This window comes from Adelges cooleyi, unplaced genomic scaffold (genome assembly GCF_023614345.1).
Source record: "Adelges cooleyi isolate 19-005CV unplaced genomic scaffold, UGA_ACOO_1.1 ACOO_flye_CR_arks_rails_tigmint_CR_PRNA_651, whole genome shotgun sequence".
NCBI classification, from domain to species: Eukaryota; Metazoa; Arthropoda; class Insecta; order Hemiptera; family Adelgidae; genus Adelges; species Adelges cooleyi.
In genome coordinates, this window is record NW_026096352.1 from 5,596,985 (window position 1) to 5,612,127 (window position 15,143).

General features: G+C 36.5%; 1 protein-coding gene across 2 annotated transcripts in view; it reads left to right on the forward strand.

Annotated features, from left to right (window-relative positions):
* LOC126844486 (unc-112-related protein-like) overlaps positions 1 to 15,143 on the forward strand; it is a 65,422-nt gene that overhangs the window by 22,732 nt on the left and 27,547 nt on the right. Inside the window, exon 1 of one of the 2 annotated variants that reach the window (XM_050582728.1) lies at positions 13,398 to 13,418. The exons of the other annotated variant lie outside the window; for it this stretch is intronic. The gene's annotated coding sequence lies outside the window, so the exon portion shown is untranslated. Of the gene's footprint in view, positions 1 to 13,397; positions 13,419 to 15,143 lie in introns of those variants that run through there. 2 annotated transcript variants of the gene reach the window in all.

Here is a 15,143-nt window from a genome sequence, read left to right on the forward strand (position 1 = left end):
TAAAAAATAAACCCATTGTGGGCGTGTAACGTGCTCCTCGCATTAATGTATGTTATTCTTATATTTGTCGCGAAAAATCACACATACACGTCCAGAAAAACAGAACTGGAATCGTTTTTATGTAAACCAATAGTATTAATTGCTGTTGTTTACTATATCAAAAAACCGTATGAAAAATAGTTATTACAAGATAAAAATCTGAAGAATTACTTCAGTGGGTAGAAACACGTGTTTGGGCGCATAAATGTGGAATTAGTCTATTGGACTACCACCAACTATTAGATATATTAGCTACTACTAACATATAAAACCGTGTAATTTGTATGTAGACAGTCTGGCGTAGAACATTTGTGACCAGAGATATGAAGTAGGCTGTCAAACTGGTGATATATTCATATTTTTTTTATTGCCTGTAACTCGATAATTATTGCTGAAAGTACATTTACCGTGGGCCATAAACATTCACGGTCGCGCTACTACCCCGTTAAATTATGACAATGCTAATTAATAATAATAATGTATGTGCATACAATTATTATTGTATACGTCCGCCACCGCCTCTGTGCATTATGAGGTTTTCAATTGTTAACCTTCTACGTAAATACAACAAAGCTTTTATGGAAATCGTTTTGAGTTTTTTTTTTGTTTTAATTAGAAAGTGAACACTCGGTGTAACTCTCATAAAGATATGTACCGATCAATGCTGCTGTCTTGTGCTTAGTGTTGTCTGAGACGGCTGCGCTAGGTACGAGTTTTACCTGATTGTCTGTTGTCTCGATTTAATCACTAGGATCAGATTTATATTAGTAATAATATTAATAACGATAGTGTAATTATTACCCTTAGACCGAAATTCGTGTGCCGCGCTTTATAGGTCCTTATTCAAACAATAATATGCGCTTCATCATGCCCGGTATAAAATCCGTGCCGTCAGATCGCATTGTGTCTCCGACCGGAGGGTGCTTTATGGTTTAACGTCACAGTCATCCCAGCTGCCTGTTTGTTCATAACATACGCATGCATGCTGCTCTGTCAAGTCAGCTCAAACAAGTAATAACATTATAAATCAGACTTGAGCTGCAATGGGGTACGGATGTATTTTACAGGGATAAGAACATGCATAAAAAGCAAGAACGAGACAGTTTTTTTATAGGGTAATAGTCAACCGGCGGATCTGATCGCGTCACTGGACCTGGACTTTTGTGTAACGACTTAAAAAGTGATCGTATTATTATACTTTATAAATTAGTCAATTCGCAATTGTTTATAATCAAGTTCATTTAGATGTTGTTTCTGTCACCCGTGTATTTTTCGCGAAACCAGAACAAATACGTTCTAAACCAGTACAAAATTCGTTAAAGTGACAGCATTCCTTTAATTCCGCTTCTTTTAATTTCTCTCACCTTAATGGCTACATTGATGCTCCTGACTTACTCAGTCTCAATCTGTGTCCTAACCTATCCCACGAGGAACCACTCCCCATTTATGTACCTTCTCAACACACCCCTTGTGGTCAAAACCACCTCGTCTACAGAATGCTCCGCCACCTTAATAAATCGTAGTTAAGGCTACTAAATTTAAATTTCTTACCTATTAATTTTATGTACTTCTTAATACATGTTTGTTTTGCTGAGTCTATTCCCACTGTACAATGTACAATGGTATTTCTTTTTTAATTGCTGTACGGCGTTAAATTAATAAATAAATAAATTCATTGTATGTCATATCCCGTGATTGTGCGGCGAGTGTAGAACACTATGTTGAAGTTGCTGTTAAATTACAGTAAACACACTCATCGGGTGGATGACGACACCGTTCCACGTCGACGTTGTAAATAATATTATACATGATAATAATTATATGACGATGATACGTAATTGGTTTTATCCGACGGTAATTACACACTCGGTTTGGTTTGTTTTCCGCCGTTATAATATCACATTAGACCGCTATCGCTGCAGTGTACGGGGTGTGAAACCAGTTATTATAGGTGAATTAAACTATTACAGGGTTGGACGGTTACAATCATGGCCGCGAGGCTTTAGTAAAAAGTCCCTTTATCGATTACAATAATTTAGAATATACTAACTCTACACACAATAGTTTTTCATCATCCGCATCGCTTCACAGTGATAGGCTGTTTTGAAAATCGGTTTTAAATTTATTTTAAACCCGGTTCCATGGTGATCTGTGCCGCGGTGAGATTTTACAGAACACCACAGCAACATATGTAATTCTGACGCTTGTGTGTTGACTTAATATCACGCATTTTTCTCAACCGGGAATCGGCTATGGCGGTTTTTGAAACAAAATTTCACCGCCGACGGTTCGAGTCAATAGGTTGCTTCGCACGCTTTTTGTACGACCGGTCGATTTTCTTGGCGCGACATCCGGTAGGCCGCCCCTTTAGGAAACTCGTCCGAATAACTCGCGCCGTTATATATGTAGTTGTCATCAATATTTTACTCCTGTATAGAGAAATAACAATAAAGCTAGTGTGACCAGCTTGATTTTTCATTTCATTTTTAAACCGACAGTGAATCACATTTTAACTACCATTTAGAGTGTTTAAATTTATAACAATAATTAATAATATTACCCAATTTTAAATCTTTTAAATTGTTTGGTGGTGATTTTAGAGTGGGTCAGATGTCGTGTTGAAGTTGGAAAGCAAGTAATTATTAGTTGTTGGTTAGTCGGTACAGACAATATCAACGGCAAAATCGGGTGCCGAGATAATTATAAGATGTCTACGTTTGCAGGAGCTGTGTTCTGTCAGCTGCGTCATTATATGTGATATATTATTTGACTTATATAAGTCTGAATATTTTGATCTGTACTCGCTTAAGAAAACCTATTCGTTATTACTTAATATTAATGTATTTTTTTTGTGTGATGACGGGCGCAGTGTATGGAGCTTATCGCGATATCGTCTCTCTTGACACAACACACGTCTTATTGTAGAGAGCGCTAGCATTAAAACGCATTTGACATAATAATGGAAGGATCGGCTATGTAGATAAGAATAATAATGGTATAATTAAAGAAAAAAGGAAACTTGTTTGTATTATAATAATAATATTATTATTATTTTCACAGCTGTTCGTCGTCTCTGGGTCGTCGCTGCCTACATCTAATATCTGTATTACAGGGGAAAATAAAATACAACAATTTATAGTAAAGTGAATATATTTTTTTTCAGCTTGTAATGCGAGACATCGCCCTTAATGAAGGCAGAGCAAATTTTGTAATTTTTAAATTTTATGTAGTACACGTGATGCTAACTATTAATGTAATGAAGTACATTCCATTTACCACGAGATACCGTTCTGGGCATACTGACTGTATATCCAGATGGTGATTATCTGATTTCCCCCCCTTTATATTGGTTATATTCAAGGCGATTCTTAATCCGGTTTGCTATTTTGTCGTGTCTGTCGTCATTACTGTGCGCGTAGTTGCAAGTTTTCGCCACAACAGAAAATACAACTTTTTTAAAAGCAAAAATATAAATAAAAAGAATCGAAAAACACAGTAATATATTATGTTTTTTTTTTGCATTAACCGATAAGGTACGTATCTGTCATAGCATAGACTAAGTATACATGGTAGTCCCCAGACATATAAAATATATGGCAACCGTTATGATAACGAGCATGATTAATATAGATTTGAATCCAAAATTGTGTTACCAAAAAAGTGTATGACGTGGTCTATCAATTGGAATGAAATGTATAATACCAATGAACTAACATATCCATTGTATGAAAATGATTGCAATGCGAAAGAGTAACGGTACAATATGATGTTAAATTATTAACAATTAGTAATTGCCTACAAAGGACCTTATATAATGGTTTGGGACGTTAAGAGCAATCGGCTCAAAGACGGTTTTCGACGGTTTGTGTATAAATAATCCGCTCTTTTACCGTTTGCTTCTTCCGTTTATCTCCCTTTCTTTTTAAGAAACATGACGCCCACCTAAAAATATACTTTACGATTTACAACGACGTGTTTGGACCACGCTCGTTTTACTGCTTGCTTGTATTTAACGCAGTGCAAGTCATTTCAAATATTACTTTTGGTCTTAAAGACGTTGTACATTAAAAAACGTTATGAATTTTACTATGTGATTTTGCGCCCAATGGTAACAATACGCGGTTAAATAACATTACTGTTTATTAATCGTTTGTTAGGGTTGGACAAGGATGATAAAATAAAGAACCCTCTGGGACAGCTGTTGGTTCTTTAGTAATTTGCTTTGCGAGGTATACATTGTTATGGTTCTTTAACACTTTCCCCTCGGGTAGCGCACCGGAAACAGCAAAAAAAAAACAATATTGTAATCGTAGAAACACATTATTATTCTCATACTAGCCGCGGTAGTGTTACTTAAGGGCGGATTTATTCCAGAAGTGCCGTTATCAAAAACGCCTAAGAACATTACGCTTATAGCACAACCCATGTGATGTGTGTAGAGTGCGTCGTGACTATAACTAAAAGTAGAAAGATCTATTAGTATCCATCGTTTATTATGTTGAACTTAAAACGATTATTATAAAAAAAAGCGCTGACATTTTGGCATACTTTTTAAACTCGTAGAAATATTTTCAACTAATTTCGATAGTAAAATTATGTAATAACTGCGCCTGTGATTTAGACTGGTCCGTATCCGAGACAGCGTCACATAGTCTATATACTTTTTCCAAGTAATTAATCAGTAATCACTAATACCAAATTAGATGGGCATGATCCAGCAATGTAGAGGCTGCGAAAATGCGAACAAATAACATAAACTTAAAATTTACACATTTGAATATGTATCGAGTAATTTTATAATGCGAGTGTCCCCAGTGATAAGTAATTCACAATGGTAGATAATACGGGCTTTTAATTTATTCAATCATTAATGTATTTTAGTTTTACGATTAGGATTAATGTATATTATGATTCCTATACGAATGCGATTAAAAACAAACCGTCATGGTCCATTAGTTTTTATTGGACATTCGTTGATCTAAACGACTAGAGCCGTCATCGCAGATAAAAATTGATTGAAACTAGTTTTTTTCCCTGTATTTTTACATCCCGATCAATCGGCGGAACCTAATGGGGCATCACGATAAAAATAGTATATGGGCTATCACTTTTTTTATTAACTCTATATCGAAATCATGTCGTGTTGTTATTATATTTTTTAATACACTAGACGGTTGTTGTTATAATTATTTTTATGAAACCTCGTTAAAAAGCACCGAAATTCATCGAGTAGAACAAAAGGAACAGAAATAATTGCGCATAATGACATTGTAGAAGGGTGTCTTGGTGTCGTGGAAGCAAGTAAAAGGGGAGTCGTGTTGAAAACCTAAGGATATTATAATAATAATTGTATAGATCTTAGATGCAGTCCCAAAGGTCATTCGTCAGGCTTCTTGGAAAATTTTATGTAATTATCAAGAAAGTATTTTTTTTTTAATATAGTTTTACAATACGATGATGTATTCTGTAATTAATGGCTTATGATAAAATTATCGAATTTGAAAAAATCAACAACCGCAAGCAAAAAATGCGCCTCAGTACAAGTTTTTATTGATAATGAAGAGAACTTTTTTTTACTATGGACATCCTTACGAGCCGGTTTGACAGTACGCACGGTTGTTATTCTTGTACGACGGTACTTTTATTGCCCGTTAGTTATTATTATGTTTTACTATGAGAAAATAAATACCTGCTAGTGTAGGAAATACATAAGTAAAATAATATTAATAATCTTCACTTGTCGTCGTCGGCGACGTCTAGGTGTTAACGATGGGAAAACTCGTTCGCCTCTCTTTCCGGCGTACGCGGGATTTACATAAATGGCTTGTTGGTTTTATTTTTGTCATTTTCTTTCTCTGTCTTTCTTCCACTCAGTCCAAACCTTTTTTCTCCTTCGTCAATGTATATGTGTGCTCTCGGTGCACACATAGTGTTCGTGGGTGTCATGGTCGGCAGTGGATTACTGTGGACAGGCGACGGCCGCGGGTTGTTTCATTTGAGTAGGACGACAAAAAAAAACTCCACCTGTTGTGTGGTGGGCCGATTATTATTATTATTGGCCCAGGTCGACGTGGCTCGTGTGATATGACCGTACACTCCAGTCGAACCCACGCCCTATCCGCGGAAGTCAGTCTTTGAAAGCGGTCTGGTTTCTTCCTAACGAAACGTTTCTGCATTCTTAAGAAATTCAAATCTTCACATAAATACTGTCCATCCTACGCACAGTCGGTGTAAACGACAATTATTTCTAATGCTCATTGCGCTATTGTCACTGCACTTAGTTACATCAGTATTCGAGATTAAGGAATATTGAAGGTACTTCGGTTCATAATGTACGGATTGGATATTAGCACCTTGTTCGGACCGAACCTTCAATTAATAAAGGATAGCGGCTGGCAAAACTGCTAATCAGTCATTTATTTTCAACTCAAAAGCCGAAACGCCTTTAATATATTAATGTAATTTTATTTTTTATGATGGCGTCTTCAAAAAAAAAAAAGCAATATGTGTATATAAACATAATAATTTATATTCGCTGGTCGTACCCTACTAGCGAATTGTTCCTGAGGAACCTGGTTATCAATAGACGGGGTAGAAGCTAAAGAAAAACACGTTTGGTTCAATGTTTGAACTAACTAATGTTCTCACAAAAATCGTGTCCTGTTTTATTGGTATGTCATATAACTCTAGCATATAGACAAATAGGGCGGGGGCCATCTTGATTCAATACTAATGGGTATTTTATTTGCTCTGGTGTCGCGTGTCATCCGTGTAAATCCTACGAGACAGAGCGGATGTAATCTTGTAGACATATTTTTTTATACTAGAGTCGCAAGCGTGCGCTTCTGGCCTAATTTTTTAGCTCTTATAGGGTTGTGCCTACTTACAATAACGTACCCGCGTACTTATAAATAATTTCAACGTCTAGCAGTGTTTAATTAGCTGCCTAATATACCACAGTCCGCATGCATAACATTGAGTAGCACACGACGAAAACGCTTGTTTTCATTCGAGGAATGCACGTTAAAAACGATTTACCGCCATTCTGCTCACATTCCTTTGAGCTTTTGCATACACACGACTAATACATACCAGTGCAGTTTAGAGTTTCCGTCGACTGTAACACACATATGGATTGTTATACTGGAGCGATAATAATATATATGCCAATATATTATAACAAAAAATATAAACCCGAGATGTCGCTGTACTAATCGTGGGAGTGTATAGTTTTTAGTATAAAGGCACGCGGTTTTGGCCTCATAAGACGTGTCTGTGGTCTTGACGTTGATCAATATGACCTTTTTTTTTCTCTAAAAAAAATTGCCATAATTGTACTTGTACGACCCCGCTGAACGTGGCTAGACGGATTGCCTGTGCGCGCCGGTTACACACACCCACTTTACATGGAGATCCACACCTTCGGATCTTCCAAACCGTTTCTTATCGTACACACACGCACGCAACTCAATTAATCGGTATCCGATATATATCCACCCACACTTATACCTATAATTTGTTATTTATAAGCCCCCACTTGAGCCGTTGTACAGATGCGCGCGTCGGCTTCTCTGTATAAACTTAAACTACCTTGACACAATTACTATAAAAATAATAATGACATACCACCGTTTGTAGGAATATTACCTGACTAACAAGGCGGGTGGTCCTTGTTATTGTACGATTTGTTTTACTATTTCAGAAGAAACCAAGTTAATAAGTCATGACCCATCTATATATATATATATATATCTACATAGAAGTAGTCAATAATTACTATTAAAATTGAAATACGATCAAATTGCAGTGTTGTACAATTGATATCATCATATATATATATTTTTTTTTGCAATAAATTAATTAGTGGTTTCTGTTGATTACTAGGAATTTACTCTGTTCGGTCGCGTTTTTTGTGTCCACGATAGTATGAATAATAAGACTATATTATTTATGTAATTATCTAAACACTTTTACATAATATAATGCATTATACATTGTATGCGTTAAGGTCAGTCGCACGGCTCGTGTTAAAAGTGATAACAGTATGCATATTCAGCACTACCGCGTACAATGTAGCTCTGTTTTTTTAATCCTTTTAAAAAAAGCAAACAAAATAACTGCGTGCATTTAATCAGGGCGTTTTCGCGGTATGTTTGCTGTGACAACCATTTTGTTTTGCAAAAAAAAAAACCTGATGCGATACAATCAAGCGTACTTGTCATAACGAATTCGAATAAAGTTTTTTCCCTTTTAATAGCTGTTCGTTTACGAACTAGCGACAGCGATTTGACAGCATGACAGTCGGCTGGGCCACGGACGAGTAGGTACCTACTGATATAACACAACAAAAAGGAAGATGACTAATTAAGTATCAAGCTAAATACTTAACAATATTTTCGACTATCCAGCTAATGACTACAACAATTCAATGCGTTATTTACATATTAATTTTCCTTTTTACAAAACAATTCAAGAACGCAATAAAAATGTGTTCAACTATTGATCACTAGAGAGCTCTTATTTTGTTTAAGAAAAACATAATAATATGTTTGTTTATTATGTCCCATTCAAAAGTGAAATAAGTGTACTTATTGCGGTATTGAGTTATCAATTAAAATCTATAAATAGTTGTTGCGGTCTTGAACTGGATGGTCGTTTTATTTCAATATCGAAATTTCTAGTAGAAAGAGCTTAATATACTAGTAATTTCATCGGCGTGAGTCGACCGATTGCGGTAATTGGTTTTTGCAACGTGCGATAACGAGCGAACATACCTACCTACGCGTAAAATGATAATTATTTTTTATTGTGTGTATACAAATATAATATATACATATTATTTTTAGATAATTTATGTACGAATGTTCATTGCTGGTGTGTGCACGACGCGACCGTCGGTGGGTGTAGTTATTTTATTGGCCGGATATTTGAAAATCGCGCGCGCAATACATTATGCACCGGAGCACTTATTGTATTTTTTTTAGGAAACGCCTTATAAAGTAATAGCTTATTTCGTCGGACACGTATATTGCTGTTATTATGTACCTACTACAATTATTGTTATATATACGGTTATGATTACAATCAACCGTTGGATCAAGCCACAGTCCGCATTGCCGGTAGTCATGTTGAGAACGTAGAGCCCAAAATTCCATTCTGTTTTTTATTAAACGCTACAAAGTCATTTGAAAAGTTGTTGTTGCTTTAACCGACATCAAAAAGTTGGAGGTATTTGTTTTTTTGTTATTTTTATAAAATGCAATTTTTATCGACGCCAAATGTGAAAGCCAAAGTAGTTTACAAACACCATTGCGGAGAGGATGCGAAGAAGACGAAATTGTGATAACCTAAAGCGCACGATCGGTAATACAGTTGAACGAATAAGGCCAGCGCGACGTCCTGTGGAGAAATATATTCTTACGGACAAATAGTCGTTTATTAAAATAAAATGTCACTCGAACACTTTTGGTCCTTACCACTTAAATTAAACCCTGAACGCAAAAGTCCCTCCGGGAGAATTATTGATAACCTTTTCTGTCACGATGTCGTACACGATACACTTGCCCCATTACCGCCTTCGTGACCACGCAATGACACAGCCATTATCTTTTGATATGGCTTTGCACTTCTTGGGTGTCAGGGCGTCTTCCTCGTCGCCGTAGTCCTGAGAACTGTTGGCCGCCGCCTTAATCATTTAATGAACTCCACTGCACACGGTCATATATATTTAAATACTTTAGAAAGCCGTATAATTGTTTTTTATGAGTGTCGGGTGTATAATATAATATACAAAATAGGCAAAATGTAAAACTAGAAGAATTACGAGGAAATCGAACGATTCGTTACGGACGATAAAAATAATACATGACAATAAACGAAGAGACAACACTGTATAGGCGTCAGCCTTGGAACGCCCATAAGAGTTTCGCGACGGCCGTGTACCTAGTATGTTTATTCAATTTTGTTTCTCATATTCATCGACGACAATACCTTTCGGATTGTACGATTTTTTTCCCCTGTTATTGTAAAATGTAATTGCAGTACCCGAGCAATTAGCCAAGCAATAACCGGACCGCGAGGAGTACAAATGTGGTAGGGATGTTTTTTTATTCACGCGCTTTCGATTCTAACAGAGCAATCGCATAAGTGTCGTCAAGGTGTCCCCTTTGATAGTCGGTTTGTCATAACACAATATTGGTCACAATATCATTGGACTATTTTCAAATTTCGTATTACGGGCGCTTGCTGTATGGGCGGCCGAGGGTTAGGTAATATTCTTTTTCGGATAAACGTTCACAAATTACATACTGTGTGTGTGTACTGTATATTGTACATCATACATCCGTTAATTTAATCGTTAATTAACATGTGCGTGCGCCCGTCACGGACGCCACATGCCGCGTAAAAGACCTGATACACGGAAAACGATAGCGTCGACGGGTGTGTGCGTTTTGCCGGCTATTTTTTCGGTATGTTCGTATGTGATATCATGTGTAATGTAAACGCGCACGTATACTCCAGCGGTCGTAAAACAAGAACAAAACCCTACAAACGGTATGTTCGGTTGTAATATGCTACGCAGCCTCTATGGTCGCGGGCCGTTATAATATTTTAACACCAGAATGAGCGTAGAAACAAACGTGTTATTGGCCGTCCTTTTAAACTGTTTACATCTCGGTATTTCGTTGTTTGTGCGGCTATACCAGTGAAAATAACTTTTTCAATAACCTTTTAACTCCAAAAATGGTCTTGTCATCGGACGGTTACAAAAACGACTACAGCGGATTGCTTACATCATAATGGGGTTTTAACTTTCAAAAGACTCCAAAAAACACATTAGTCGTTCTATTAAAATTCTAATGGTTTGCATTATATCTATCTTGCCACTCTAATTACGTACTTTAAAACTTCTATACAAGGTGTCCCAGGAATTCAGCAACCAAATTGTACAGAATTCAAAATTTTTTTTATTGTTTTTTACCATGGAGACTTCTCAGATTATTTGGGCTATTGTCCTTATAATAGGGTGACTATAATAGTTTGTTATTGATTAATGGTTAATAAGTTATCGAATCAACTTATTTGTAGTAGTCGCTGGTTTAATAGAATCTTGGAGAAAGACAAGATGGGGTTACCAAGTCCGATATAAAGAGTATACTTTTGTGGCAATACTTTTTATACTTTTGTGTACAGCTCGAACAATACAATGGTCTTAGCCCCAGAGATTAATAACGAAGCCTTGGGGTATGTTTTAATACCGCCACGATTCCCGGTGTACGTCTTTGCTATTACAACGGCACCCGGAAGCGGTCGTCTTCTTCTGTTCATCCGTCGTGGTCGCCTAAGTGTGTTTTCGTTTTTGTCTCTTGGGCTCAACAACAAACCATTGTTTGTGGTCCAAACGACCGTGATCCCATTCAATCGTCCGACCGCTCGTTAATCAATATACGCCCTCGCATGCACAATACTCCACACTACACACACAACACAAGTCTTCCTATACCTTATACTTCCTATACGAATAATAATAATTAATACTTGTTGTTATTTACATTGCATGCAATGTGCATAGCGCCTACAGTCGAGTAACTAGGCAAACCGCGGTAGTGCTTGTATAATTTTGGACAAACCGCAAAACGATTCGCTCGAGCGAGAATAACCGCGGAAAGAAAATACTGTGGCCGTTTTACTGGAGTGTATGTATACCAAACCTATTTAAACTATTTGACTAATAAATTCTTCCTATCTAATCACACTAGCACGATAACACTTGTCGTTATACGATTGTTAGTGTTGTGCTATGTCAATGTGTATAGCATGTAAAACGAAATCAAGCAATGAGGAGGCAATTATCATTATTTTACATCAATATTAACGCAAGTGGTCTTACGGACTATATAAATCGTTCTAAGTATCATCTTCATTCAGGCAAGACATACTTTGCGAGATGCAATTTGTTGTTGCTTACTCGCCTACTATGGTACGGTAAACGGTCAAAATAAATATCTGAGACCCTTTTGGGTTTCGCGCTGGGGTCGAGACCTAAGTATGTGCTAGAAAGAATACATACATAGTATTATCTCATTGAACGAGAAACGTGAGTGGTGAATCACTGCGCATAAGAGACTTAAACGGAATTTTGATGAGAATAGCGATAGATCGTAAAAGGGGGAAAGCATTTATAAATAAAACGGCGAAGACGAGAGGGTGCGAACATATTCCAAAGTACGGTCGTCTTGTCTCTAGAGCATTATTCGAGTGTCAATAAAGTAAAAAAATAAAAGGCTCGTCTTATCTGCGTATGGTATCCCACAAAGGTTTTATTGTTCGCATGTGCACATATTATTATATAAAAAATAATAACAATAATAATACATTAAGCTAACCGTTGCATGTAAGCGCGATGGTGTTTCGGTTGCAGAAATTTGGGTTTTGTGTGTTTTTGGGCGGAGTTTGGATGATACAGTCTGCTGTTCGACGTCTTCGTACAATAGGCCTATTATATTATATTTGTATTCTAAAAAGCCCTTTCGGATTCGCACACATTTCAAAGCAAACACACGCGCGTGACCCCCTAATCTAACATGCAATCTATACTGTATAGGTATAATGTATACTGATCATAATTCCGACAAAATAATTTTTTTTGTTGAAGATTTTGCGACCTCTAAACAAACTATTAAAAACACCGTATATAATAACAACGTTATAATCCCCACAAGATGAAAAATAGCGGTTTTTTCTGAGTTTATATTATATTATATACAACGCCTTTATGTGCTACAAAGTTAAGTGGGTTCGGTCATAATTCGTTTATCCCCTTAGGGAACGTTTTCAAAATGATCGTGTCGGCTGTATTTACTACAGTGGCATTTACTAGCATGAATATATCTGTCTAATACTGCTGTGTGTTATTCGTAAATCTTATTTATTTTAAATCGATTTATTCAATTATTATCTCAAACTATATGTAGAACATAGATAGATGACTTTATACAAACATTAGCGAACCGTTAGTTAATGAAGCTTATTTATCAATCAGTCTGATATTGCAAATCCTCAAATAAACCAGCACCAGAATCTTTGGTCTGATAAATATTTAAGTAATCTCTGTAACGTTTCAATTGTCACCTGTGCAATTTTTAAACAGACATGCTATAGAAACTGTACGAAAACTTGATATTACAAGAACGAGATTTAAACATGAAAATATATGTGTTAATAAAACATAAAACGTCAATCATTGTTTATTATTATTATTTATTAGATAATGCTTACATACTTACATACGTTACAAGACAATTTGACTAATCATTTTATTTTTTATTTTTTAGGTGAGTGAAGACTAAAGAAACATCACGAGTATTAGCAAAGTTATGGTACCGTATGACGTTTTATTTTGATTTTACAATACTAAAGCCTGTGGGTTAATAATAACTGATTACAACGGTGTTACATTTTATACGGGGTAAGATGCAATTAAAAAGGTTAACAGGGTGACAACGCGACGGTTTGTGATCTATGGGGGCCAGCCGTGAGACGAAAAAAAAGGATTGTAGAATTCCTTGAAAACTTTACAATAATATATGCGTTAGGTTAGGTATATATATATATATATATATATATAATTTATATATTTATAAATTGAGCAAACGCCATTCCTCGACGTCAAAATTCAAATGACAAGAGGTATAGGACAATACTCGACTGTGTGGGGTTACAGTGGCTCTTCGGGGAGTAAGTACAACATTAGGCCTGGTGACACGGAACAGTGAAGATGTATTAATTTCGTTGAATTATACGACCACGAACTGCGGCCAATAAAATATAGACAACAACCCTCGGACGGTGATACTTTATAATATATAATACCCAATAACGTCGTCAGCCCTCGTTCGTTCATTGATTACCACTTAAGCCGTCGACTCCTTTGTCCTCCTACACACTACACTCACACATACACATACGCTCGCATACTAGAAGACTATTAAATATTATCAATGGGGGTGCAAAAAACAACCTATGTATATACACTTAATGTTCCATGCGTCCAAAACAAACACCGACACCCAACCCCTGAGACTAGACAGAGGACTGAGTCATGTCGAGCTGTCTATTTCCTCCTCCCCCCCAATTTAAAGTTAATATAACACACTGTATAGAAGTCCACAAAATATGAACACGATGTGATATGCACACACATGGTGTTGCTTTTGCGGTCGACCGAGGGTTAAAAAAAATAAAACCATAAGTTTTCAATAATTATCTCACGGATGGCAGGCGGGGGGTTGTGTTTAATGTTGTATAATATTCTGTTTTCAATCTCCTATATGACCACGCACGAGTATCATTTTAACGATGGGGGGGAAAACGTCGTTTAGAAGTATTGTTTTATTTCAATGCTCGTGTATAATTATATATTGTGCGCACTTTTAGCAGCCGGTGTAGTGCACCAAGTGAAAATGGACGGCAAAAAAAAAAATTGCACGTCTATTACAAACAGGTTCTATCTATAAATTATATTTTACACCGTGTGTCAAGTACGTATGCTTGTATCTATAGGTATAAGAGTCCGGACCGGTTTTAACCGCGTCGACACCGAGAAGTTCGTTACACGTTTCTGTGTATTCCTAGATCGTACTCGGGCGGAAAGAAAAGAAAAAATATTCACATTTGGTGGATTTTTCAATTGGAACTCATCAATTTCGGGGTAGAAGTTAGCTTGTCGATAATCGGTACACATAAAAGGAAACAATATACTAGCGTGTGTACATAATTCCCATCGTTATGCCCTCAGTGCCCCTTGTATTTGTATATATATAGATATTAGAACACTTGTAGACACACACACCGCACTTGGGTGGGATATATTTGATTACAATTTGTTAAAGTCACGGCTTGTACCGCCTATGTGTGTTTACTTTGGAGGCCTGTGCAATACGACGGGCAAAGAGAGATGAAACACATTACCTACAGTGTGTGAAGTGTATGTAATGTGTTCGCCCGGATGGTTATTGTGTATAATAAAAATAATAATAATAAGTGAAACGGGTTTGGGTGGGAAATATGTGTACGGTGTTTATAAGAAACCTTTTAAATTTCAA